Source organism: Microtus ochrogaster, chromosome X (genome assembly GCF_000317375.1).
Source record: "Microtus ochrogaster isolate Prairie Vole_2 chromosome X, MicOch1.0, whole genome shotgun sequence".
Taxonomy (NCBI): Eukaryota; Metazoa; Chordata; class Mammalia; order Rodentia; family Cricetidae; genus Microtus; species Microtus ochrogaster.
Genome location: NC_022026.1, coordinates 60,110,943 through 60,123,841, shown reverse-complemented (window position 1 = coordinate 60,123,841; position 12,899 = coordinate 60,110,943).

Sequence of the window (12,899 nt, the reverse complement as noted above, 5' to 3'; positions counted from 1 at the left end):
GGTCGACTTCTCTGTTTTTATGCCAATACCAAGCTGTTTTCAATACTGTAGCTCTGTAATAGAGTTTGAAGTCAGGGATGGTAATGCCTCCAGTCAATAGGATTGCCCTTTTTTATTATATTCACCCTACCTACCCGAGAGCATGGGAGATTTTTCCATTTTCTGGTATCTTCTTCATTTTCTTTCTTCAAAGCCTTAAAGTTTTTGTTGAACAGGTTTTCAACTTCTTTAGTTAATGTTATATTATTTGTGGTTATTGGACATGTTTTTCTGATTTCTTTCTTAGCTTCATTATCATTTGTATATAGGAGGGCTACTGCTTTTTGAGGTTAATCTTGTATACTATCACATTACTGAAGGTATTTATCAGCTGCAGGAGCTCACTAGTAGAGTTTTTGGGATTGCTTATGTATACTATCATATCACTTGCAAATAGCAAAAGTTTGACTTCTTCATTTCCAATTTGTATTTCCTTGATCTCCTTTTGTTGTCTTATTGCTCTAGCTAAATTTTTAAGAACTATATCGAATAGATAGTGGATAGCCTTGTTTTGTTCCTGATTTTGGTGGAATTGTTTTGATTTTCTCTTCATTTAATTTGATGTTGGCTGTTAGCTTGCTGTATATTGTTTTCATTATGATTACATACGTTTATTGTAGCCGTAATCTCTCTAAGACCTTTATCATGAAGAAGTTTTGGATTTTGTTGAATGTTTTCTCAGCATCTAATGAGATGATTATATGGCTGTTTTTCTTTCTATTTATTTATAGGTGGATTACATTGCTAGATTTTTGTATGTTGAGCCATCCCTGTATCTCTGGGATACAGTCAACTTGATCATGGATGATTCTTTTGATATGTTCTTGGCCAGTTTGACAGTATTTTACTGAGTATTTTTGCACCAATGTTCATGAGGGATATTGTTCTGTAATTCTTTTTCTTGGTCGAGTCTTTGTGTGATTTTAGTATCAGGGTAACTGTTACCTCATAAAAAGAGTTTGGCAATGTTTCTTCTGTTTATATTATGTGGAACAATTTGAGGTGTACAGGGGCTAGCTCTTCTTTGAAGTTCTGGTAGATTTCTGCACTGGAGCCATATGGTCCTGGGCTTTTTCTTTTTTAATTGTTCACCTGGTTTTGATTTAATTTTGGTATGTGGTACCTATCTAGGAAACTGTCCATTTCTTTTACATTTTCCAATTTTGTGGAACATTGGTTTTTGTAGTATGATGTAATGATTCTCTGGATTTACTCAGTATCTGTTGTTAAGTCCCCCTTTTCATTTCTGAGTTTGTTAATTTTAAGTTCTCTCTCTGCCTTGTGTTTAGTTGGATAAAGGTTTGTCCATCTGTTGATTTTCTCAAAGAACCAGCTCTTTGTTTCTTTGATTTTTTGTATTGTTTTCTTTGTTTTTATTTTATTGATTTCAGCCCTCAGTTTGATTATTTCTTGTAATCTACTCCTCCGTGGTGAGTCTGCTTCTTTTTGTTCTAGCCTTTCAGATGTGCTGTTAAGTCACTAGTGTAAGATTTCTCCACTTTCTTTTTATAGGCACTTAGTGCTATAAACTTTCTTCTCAGCACTGTTTTCATGGTGTCTTACAGGTTTGGGTACATTGTGCCTTCATTACCACTGAATTCTAGAAAACCTTTAATTTTTTTTTATTTCTTCTTTGACCCAGGAGTGATTGAATTGAGCACTGTTAAATTTCTTTCTGCAATTAGTGCTGTTGAATTCTAACTTTAAACCATGGTGATTCAATAAGATACTGGTGGTTATTCCATTTTTTTGTCTCTGTTGAGGTTCTTTGCTAGTAAGTATGTGTTCAATTTTAGAGAAGGTTCCATGAGGTGCTGAGATGGTATATTCTTTTGTCTTTGGGTGAAATGTTCTGTAGATATCTAAGTCCATTTAAGGCATAACATCCATTCTCTTATTTTTCTGTTAAGATTCTGTCTGGTTGACCTGTCCATTGAGGAGAGTGGGGTGTTGAAGTCTTCTACTATTAGTCTGTGGGGTTTGAGGTATGATTTAAACTTTAGTAATGTTTCTTTTACATATGTGGTTGCTCTTGTATTTAGGGCAAAAATGTTCAGGATTGAGACTTCATCTTGATGGAATTTTCTTATGATGAGTATAAAGTGTCCTCCAACTATTATGATTGATTTTTGTTTGAAATATATTTTGTTCGATACTAGGATAGCTACACCTGCTTGTTCTTTAGGTCCATTTATTGGAATATCTTTTCCCAACACTTTAATCTGTGGTAATGTCTGTCTTTGAGGTTGAGGTGTGTTCTTGTATACAGCAGAAGAATGGATCCTGCTTTTGTATCTATTCTGTTAGCCTGTGTCTTATTATAGGTGAATTGAGTTTATTGATATTAAGAGATATTAATGACCAATGATTGTTAATTCCTATTTGTTTTTTTTCAGTAGTAGTGTTTGTGTATTTCCCTTCTTTGGGGTGTGCTGGTGCGAGGTTATCTGTTGTGTATGTTTTTGTGGGTGCAGCTAGCTTTCTTGCATTGGATTTCTCCTTCTAGTTCTTTCTGTAGGACTAAATATGTGGATAGATATTGTTTAAATCTTATTTTGTTCTAGGATGTTCTATTTTCTCAATTGATGGTACTTTTGATTGAAAGCTTTGCTGGGTATAGTAGTCTGGGCTTGTATCTGTAGTCTCTTAGTATCTGCAGATCATCTGTCCAGCACCTTCTGGCTTTCATGGTTTCTTTTGAGAAGTCAGGTGTAATTCTGATAGGTCTTCCGTTATATGTTAGTTGGCCATTTTCCTTTGCAGATATTAATATTCTTTCTTTATTCTTTATGGTTTACATTTTGATTATTATGTGGTAAGGGGACTTTGTTTTGAGTCCAGTCTAATTTGGGTTCTGTAAGCTTCTTGTACCTTCATAGGCATATCCTTCTTTAGGTTGGGAAAGTTTTCTTATGTGATTTTCTTGAATATATTTTCTGTGCCTTTGAGCTTGACTTCTTCTTTTTTTTTATAACTATTATTCTCATGTTTGGTCTTATCATGGTGTCCCAGAGTTCCTGGATGTTTTGTGTTAACACAAATGTTAGATTTAACATTTTCTTTGACCGATGAATCTATTTCCTCTATAGTATCTTTAGCACCTGAGATTCTCTCTTCCATCTCTTATATTCTTCTGGTTATGCTTGCATCTGTAGTTCTTGTTTATTTACCCAGATTTTCCATTTTCAGAATTCCCTCAGTTTGTGTTTTCCTTGTTGCCTCTATTTCAGTTTTCAAGTCTTGAACTGTTTGAATTGTTTATTCCACCTGCGTTATTGTTTTTTCTTGGGCTTCTTTAAGGGATTTATTGATTTCTTCCAGTCTTTTCTTTGTCTTTTCCTCTATTTCTTTAAGGGAATTTTTCATTTCCTCTTTAATGGTCTCCATCATCTTTATAAAGTTATATTTATAATGATTTTCTTCTGTTTCTTCTGGGTTAGGATGATCAAGTCTTCCTGTTGTATGACCTCTGGGTTCTGGTGTTACCATATTGCTTTTTTTGGTTGTTGAATGAATTCTTGCATTGGCGCCTACCCATCTCTTCCACCAGTTGGTGCCAGCAGTGTCTTTGCCTCTTGGTCCAATCCTTGCAATTGCTGTTTGTGTCATCAGGAGCTATTCTTGGTCTGCTCTGTACTGTTGCTGTCTGTGTCTCAGGGAGCCTCTGAGCTCTCTCTTGGCACACTCTCTTGGCCCACTCTTTTTGTTTTTCTCCTGGTCTGCTCTTTGCAGTCACAGTCTGCAGGTTTCAGAGATTTTTTTGAGGTCTTGGCAGACAAGTGTGTTTGAGGGCAGAGTGGGACTTGTACCTTACAGGGCCCAGTCAATGCAGTGGGGGTGTTGGAGCAGTCTACCTGCAGGAAGCTTGCCTGCTAACTGGCTAGAGAAGCTGAGGCTGGTGCGGGAGGGGCCCATATTTTTGCTAGAGGGCCTAGAGAGTGGGATGCCCCTTTGGGTGGGTGATCACTCTGTGCAGTCTCAGCCTGTGCTTCAGAGTTCTTCTGAGGGCATGGGGAATAGGAGGGTTGGACACTTTGAATTTCATTTCTGTTGTTGTGATAAACAAAAAACAACCTGACATAAAGTGACTTATGGAAGAAAGGGTGCATTTAAGTTCACGATTCCAGGTTACAGTCATCTTATCATCACAGGGGAATTGTGGGAGTGGAACTTAGAAGAGCTAGTCACAGCAAGAGGAGAATAACATAAATAAGAGCAGAACTAAATGAAATTTATGTTAAAAAACAATGGGGGGATGGGAAGATGGCTCAGTGGGTACCTATGCTTGCTATACAAGCATTAAAAGTTGAATTAAAATCTCCAGCACTCATGTAAGAAGCCAGGTATAGGGGTGCCAGCCTGCAATGCCCGCACTGTAAGGAACAGAGACAAAAGGATTACTGAGGCTTGTTGGTTGCCAGCCTCACTTCAGATTCACCTGAGACACTGTCTCAAGGGAATAAGATGCTATGTGATAGAGCTGGATACAACACATGCACACATAAACAAATCATAAAATAGAGAATGTATAAAAATAAATCTTTCTCAAACTCTACTATAATTAAAAAATATAAAAAGAGATAATGCAATCACCAGTCACAGGAGCAAAATTGGTCATTGCATACAGCTCCTGGAAAAAATAGCAAGGCAGTCCTATAACTACTCTGTGCACATAAAATTAACAGTGTAGACTAAGTAAACCCATTCTTCAAAAACTGAAACTGCCTCGTCCATATAATGAAATAGACCATCTAAATGTTACCATACCAATTAGAAAAATAGGATTGGCAACTATAAAGCTTCCCTAGGAAAGAAATCTCTTCAGCTAGGTGTTTTCACTGAAGAACCAACTTCAAAGAATAACTCGTAACAGTTTCTCTCCCAGAAAATAAAAGACTTGTAGACATGTGTCTTAGCTTTCTTCTCTGTTTCTGTAATAAAACACCAAGCAAAGCCAACTTGGAGAGGGAAAGGTTTATTTCATCTTGCTAGTTCCAAGTCACATTCCATCACTGAGAGAAGCCAGAGCAGATGCTTGAGGAAAAAAACCTGAAAGCAGGAACTGAAGCAGAGACCATGGAGGAGTACCACTTACTGCACTGTTCTCCATAGCTTGCTCGCTCTTCTTTCTTATACCATCTAGGACTATGGATCTGGAGGTGGCTCTACCCACATTCAGTTTAGCTTCTCCACATCAATCATCAAACAAAAAAATGTTTCACAGAGTTTGCTACAGACAACCTGATGAAGGTCATCATTCAGTTTAAGGCTTCCTTTTCCTGGATGACTCTAGCTTGTGTTAAGGTGAAAAAAAAATGACCAGCACAGGTGTGATAGTGAGGGAAACCAATTGAATCTAATCCATGTAGGAAATTCCTGCCTGATACTGATAACCTAGCAAACTATTCATGGCTAATGAGAACCTACTATTTCCATTTTCTAAACTAGTAAAGTACATTCTACAAAACTATTATGCCCACAGAGAAGTGTGACTCTCAATTCTCATCCAAGCACTTCTATTTCTTTCTTTCTTTCTTTCTTCCTTTCTTTCTTTCTTTCTTTCTTTCTTTCTTTCTTTCTTTCTTTCTTTCTTTTGGTTTTGGTTTTGGTTTTTTCAAGACAGGGTTTCTCTGTAGCTTTGGAGTCTGTCCTGGTACTAGCTCTTTTAGACCAGGCTGGCCTCAAACTTACAGAGATCCACCTACCTCTGCCTCTACCTCCCGAGTGCTGGGATTAAAGGTGGGCACCACCACCACCGAGCAAAGCAGCTCATTTTTATAGGAAACAGAAACCGTTACAGAAAACTACAACTTGTCAAAACATAGAGTTGGCTGTGGCCTGTTCTTTTCTCTCTCTGATATTTTAGCATTTGCCCCACATCCAGCTCTGGGTTTTTATTATTAAGACCAAGTAGAACTCTTGAAACAGACTATTATTTCTATTTGAGAAAGTGTCTTCTATAAACTGCAGGGAAGCTATACCCATGAAATCTCAACAAAATGGCCACTTTAACAAGACCTGTACAATGACAATACCAATTAACATTCCCATGTATATCTGAGAAAACACCCAGGGCCCTACCCCTAGAAGAAGAGTTACAAGCAATTCATGGCTGCTAGGAGAGAGGGTTTTCCCAGGGGCAAGGTCAATAAGAGTCCTCTGTGGCAAAGGGTTTCTCTCCGTCAGAGGAAATTTTAGGCCAAAGGCTTGTTCTTGCACCTGTCATAACTTCCTCTGGGCCCTTTTGACTGCTTCTATTTTACCCCATAGTTGAAAACACCAAAACAAAATTTCAAGGGTGATTTAGGGGTGCTAGGATCCCATTGTCTACTTTTGTAGCTTCCTTCTACTGTCTAGAATAGATTAAATGATGAGATAATCACCTAGCAAAATTAAATTGCTAACTTAATCTCACACATGCTTTCTTAATGTTTCATCTTTGACAACACCATATTGTAATATACTTTAACCTTTTTGTTTTATCATTCTCTTTCCATTATGGAATAATTGTATACTTTTAGTACAAAATTACTTTACCATACAAAATCTTTTTTCATTTGAAACTGTTTTTAATCTTTATTCTTTTCTCCACGGTCCTCCAAGTATATTTTCATACCTTCAGTATTATGTTCTTTAACCTACTCAGTTTCTGGTCGCCTTATTTTTTATTATAAATTTCTAAATCTAGAAAATAATTATCTTTCTCCTAACAAAATGAAGTGACCTTGAACTTAATTACAAAATGATGGGAGCTATATTTGAAGCAAAAAAAAATATAGACTTTATTTTAAACATCAGCTATAAATATAAACATAGGCAAAGCGTGTTTCCAGTCTTGGAGATGTATTATTTTCTCTTACTATAGAAATAAACTTATTTTTAAAGGATTTATCCAAGTCCTTTAAGAAAAAAGAATTTGGGCTAATTCTATGGGAGTACTCACACATAAGCTCATTTTATACAGTCTGAACATTATATGATTGTAAGCAAGCACACATGTAGACAAATAGTAAATACACCTACAGAACTATACATAATGTAGATGAAAACACTTAAAAATTCTTTAGTTTTCAGTTAGATTGATCATTTATCAGTCTTTAGCACTAAGCCGTCTTTAATCCTTTATCTGTACATTCAGTTACAGTATAAACAAAGTAGAAATTTTACATTTCAAAGACATAGCTCAATCAGTAAAGAACTTGCCATGCAACATGAGGACATAAGTTCAATTCCCAGGGCCCACATAAAAAGCTGGAGTGTTTGTGTGTGTATATGTGTGTATACATGTTCCTATGTGTGCATGTTTGTGCATTTGTAGGTGCTTATGTAGGTGTGCACGTACTTGGGAACTACTGACGTTTTGGTATTGATACGTAGATCACAATAAAGTTTTGGGTATCCTTAACCTGCCATCTTTCTTCCCTCAATTATAAATTCTGATATTTCTATGAAAGTGGCTTTTAGATTTAGAGTAAAGCAGATTTCTTCCTTGTGTCAGTGGGCCTAATCTATTGATGGATTGACTAAATCAAAGAATGGCTTTCCTCAAGCATAGAGAATTCTCCAATGAGACTCTCTTTGAACTCAGACTGCAGACCTTCGTTGGGTGTCCAGTTTGCCACAACCTAAACAGATTTTTCAAACCAAACTTACACAGTTGCACGAACCAATTCCTTAACAACTCTCTCCTTTCCATCTCATAGAAAAGAGTATAGTTCTAGTTATAATCTGTTTATTACTTTTTTTGGTTTTTCAACTGTAATTCTAGTTGGACAACTCTGGATAGCAAAACCATTAACCAGCAAGAACTGAGCCAAGCTTTTTATTTCTATGTTAAAATACTTGACACTTTGGAACTGAGTTAGTGCTTTGATAATATAATTTCTGTAAATACTTATATAAATTGTTCAACAATATGTATTATATCAGAGAGCCATACAGGTTGTGGAAATGTAATAAAGAAAGAAAACTTTTATTTTAAACAAAGCCGGGAAAGATTTCTTAGGTAGGGTGAACTTTATGTAGAGCCTAAGGAAAATGCATAGAGCAGCTAGCTGAAGGAATGGGATGAACATAACAGACTGAGGGACAAAGACTTCTCTATGTCCGCCTAATAAAATATAAATTTGTTTCTCTATTGTGTCTTTCCAATACCAATGTAAGATCCTTGAGGACAGAATATGTTTTCCTCTGCTGACTCCACAGAATTGAAAACTGTTCAGTTCCTGGTTGATATTCCTTCATCATTTGTTTAGAATGAATTGTTTCTCTTTTTATAAGATCTGACAAATTAATTGTCATTCATATGTGCAATTGAAATACTATACATCACATAAAAGTGAAAGAATTATGTTTATAATATGAAAATACAATATTAAAAATATATGCTTAGTGGTGCTATGTAAATATTTAAAATGTTTTAAAGTATAATTTTATATCCACTATAATTAAATATGTATTTAGTATATATAGTGGTATACTATTTGTGTTTTAATAAATAAAGCTTGCCTGAAGATCATAGGGTAAAGCAGCCATACTAGTCAGCCATATAGGCAAGGAGTGGTGGTACACACCTTTAATGAATACAGAGGCAGATGGATATCTGTGAGTTCAAGGCTACCCTGGGGTACACAAGATCGATCCAGAAATAAATCCAGGTGGTGGTGGTTCACACCTTTAATCTCTGTGTTTGGGAGTCACACACCTTTAATGCTAGCATTAGGGAGGTAAGGACAGAAGTGATATGGCTGGTTGGAGAGAGGAATATAAAGGAGAAGAGACAAGAACTCATTGGAGTGTGGAGTCTGAGAATTCATGGAGACAGGATCTTGCACTTTCAATTTGCAGATTTGGTAGTGCAGAAGGTCTCTCTAGTGTTTTTTTTTTTTCCTGATCTTCAGGTTGAACTCTAATATCTGTGTCTGGGTTTTTATTATTCATGCTACAAGTGTCATACTATGCATGGGTATCTTGTATAGAAATATATGAAGAATATAATAATAACTATATGTTCCAATATTATTGAAAGTAAGTTAATTTTCCATCAACAAAATGATAAAAATCATGTATTCTTACTATAAAAAAGTGACAACTGAGTAGCTAAAATGCCATGGAAAACTATCAACAACATAACATGTAGGTAAAAAACCAGCATGTAAACATATATGTTCAGGGGTCCACAATCGTAGGTCAAATCTGTTCTACATGTATTTGTTTGGTTTAAAAAAAAACTATGCAGTTGTATGTGTGGGCACACGCATGCGCACTCAACGAGAAGGACAAGAAGTGGAAGAAGGGGCTAGAGCAGTGGTTCTCAATCTGTGGGTCTCAACACCTTTGAAAGCTAAAGAGCTGAGTTCAAGATGTGACATTAGCTGGGAAAGGAGGTAGGGATGATCTGGAAGATATGGAGAAGGTAAGAAATGTGATTGAAATATATTGTAAGGAAAAAAATTAATGGATGTTATAAGGATTGGGACTCACTGAGAGCTGTGAGAGGGAGAATTCACCCTGTGACTCTCCCTTACACCATGATGCTTACTTTTCATCTTTGACGTTTCTTGGTTTTGGTTTCTTGGCCTTCATCTTCCCATGAAGATGTCTTTATTCAAATGTAACTCATTACATCTGTAGCAATCATATTTTCTAATAAATTCACATTCTGAAGTACTAGAATTCATAACTTCAACATATTAATTGAAGATGAGAACAGATTTCTATCCATAAAGCAGATACAGAAATCCACAACAAAGCACTGGGCTGAGATCCCAGAGTCCAGATGAAGAAAAGGAGGAGAGATTATAGGAGCAAAGACATCAAGATCATGATGGGGAAATCCAAAGAGAGAGCTCACTCAAGCTTGTGGAAGCTCACTAACTCCAGACTGATAACTGGGAAACCTGCATAGGACCAAACTAGGTCCTCTAAATGTAGGTGAAAGTTGTGTGGCTTAGGCAGTTTGTGGGGCCACTGGTGGTGGCACCAGATTTATCCCCAGGGCATGAACTAGATTTTTAAAGCCCATTCCCTATGAGAGATGCCTTGTTCGGTTTCAATCTGGGGGTTGGGGTTGGTCGTTCCAGACATATTGACTCTGTGTGGGAGGCCTTACCATTTCTGAGAAGTGGATGGGTGAGGTGGGTAGGAGGAAGGTGGGAAGAAACAGTAGGAGGAGAAAAAGGAGGAACTGTAGTTTGTATGTAAAATGAAAAAAAACTCTTAAAAAATCTTATCCATAACTGTATGTTTCAAATACACACAAAAATATAGCTTACACATATGAGTAGTTAATGAGAGTTCAAAATGCCATGGAGATTTTAATAAGAAAATTCAGAGAGAGTAACTATCCCCCAAAAGTTAGAGAGATAAAATAAACAGTTCAGTAATGGGCTCCAACAGTATCCATAATTTTGTTTTATTTTATGTGTATGGGTGTTTTTGCCTGTATGTATGTATACCACTTATATGCCTAATGCCTGTGGAAATAAGAAAGAGGTGTCAGATTCGCTGGAACTGGAGTTGTAGATGGTTGTGAGCCATCATGTGGATGCTAGCAATCAAATCTGGATCCTCTTGAAGAACAGCCAGTGCTCTTAACCACTGAGTTATCTCTCCATCCCCCTTAACTTGTTTTTAAATGAGCAACCAAGATAGCAAAATAACTTTAGCTTTTAGTGTTAGTGTTACAGGAGTATGTTCTGTTATTTTCTGAACCCTTTTGAATATTTTATGTATCAAACCCATGAGTCATTTATTCTCTAAGAAGATGTTTAGTGGGACTGATACAATATGTCCAATATTACAGGCAGTATGCCAACCATTAAATAGATCACTATATCTTATGTTAAAATGAAGAAAGTAGTTGATTTGCTTTATTGGACTTGCTATTTTTTTTACTCTCTCTCTTACTCGCTGAGTATGTGTGTGTGTGTGTGTGTGTGTGTGTGTGCATGTGTGCATGTGTGCATATGCATGAGTACACACGTACCGTGGTACACATTGGAGAGACAGCTTGCTGGAGTCAGTTCCTTTTTTTCTACCTTGTGGGTCCCAGAGATTGGTCAGGGTTGGTGGAAAGTGCCTTTGCCCACTGAGGCCTTGCTACTGTTATTTATGAAGCATTTCTATTAGTATGATCACAGTTGGTAGATTCAGATGTGTCTGTGAAGTAAGGTAAGTGGGGTCTGAGACAGGTCAAAAGTCAGAACTTTCCAGGTGTACATTTTGATGTTCAACACATGATCTACTCTTCCAAAATAGTGATGGTAGGGACACATTGGATCTTTAAATCATGCTTCTCCCTTCTGCCCTTTTCTCTCTCTATTTGAACCTTCTTCTGTCTTGTAATGTTCAGTTCATTTAAATCCAAGCTTTGTATTTGCTTTCTACCCAGTACTAACTGTAAAAAGACCTGGTGGGGGGCAGTGGGGAGCACTCAAAGTCCAGCTCTACTTTATCAGTAGCTAATTGCTTACTTTTGTGCAAATTCCTCAGCCTTTATGTTTTCATCTAAGAAATGAAACATTTCTCAGAACTAAATGGCTAGAAAGATGAAGGTGATGAGTGGAACAGACTACAGAAACATTACACACTTGATGAATATAAGAAAATTTCAGTTAGACCTGCATGTGTTTTCAATTCTGGGACATGTTTTGTAGTTGATGTGACTGTCCTTTTCTCAGATGGGAACACACTTGACTCTTTGTCCTGGTATCATGTAGATACTGGCTATGTTAACTTGACTGATCTATGCAGCCTGCAACATAGTGTTCTCCACACATTAAAACCTTTAAAAGTCCCTTTGATGATGTCACAATCTCTTGAAAAAGAAAAAAAGCAAAACAATAACATAAAACAATGTAGTGCCCATCCCTGTAGGCCCATATTTCTATATGGTATTGCAGCCAGGCTCTCAAGCTATAGGCCACACCTGAAGTGGTCCCGTACCCTTCCAGACAGGCTGTCACTACCCTATCAAAAGGTCAGGATGTTGTTTTGCTCCTTTCTTTGGAATTTGGAGGATGCCTGAAAAGAGGTGCTAAGTCAGCCTACATGAGAGCTACAATACAGAGTAGGAAGATGTGACAGCAGGCACAGGTAGATGTGGACGTGACTAAAAGCCATTCACCTGGTTACCTAGGAAACAGAATGCTAGTGGATTTCCCCCTCAGTTTATGTTTTCATATATAAGGCTGTTTGGAGGATAAAGCAGAGGAATTTCCAGGATGTGAACTCAGGATTTCATGAGGGATCATGGAGAATCTCCCTCCCGATAAATCCATGTGAGTTGTGTCTTTATTCCCGCACCTCCAAGACAGGCAAGAGAGACAGTTTATCTTGGGGTCCAGTCCAGAAAAATAATTTATGGTTGGGGCTAGCACCAGACCCCAACACATCCCTTACCCTTGTGTATGACTCTAACCTGAACTTCACTTGATGAACACTTGTTCTCTTACACATATGTCTTCAAGAAACAAAATCACGCCAAATAGTACAAGTTTTCTGGAGAATTTTGTGTAATGACAAGGAAGAATGAGGTTGGAAAGCACACTGGATTTCATGTAATTGCTCTCAATTTGAACCATACCTTCTCTTAGTCTGTTCTTCGAGTTTCCAGCCACTGGTTCTACTTCCTTTCAAGCCCTTCCTCAAATAATGCTTAACACTTGCTTTTCTTTTTTTTCATTTTTTTAAATTTATGTATTTATTGAGGATTTCTGCCTCCTCCCCGCCACCGCCTCCCATTTCCCTCCCCCGATCAAGTCTCTCTCCCTCATCAGCTTGAAGAGCAATCAGGGTTCCCTGACCTGTGAGAAGTCCAAGGACCGCCCACCTCCATCCAGGTTTAGTAAGTTGAGCAT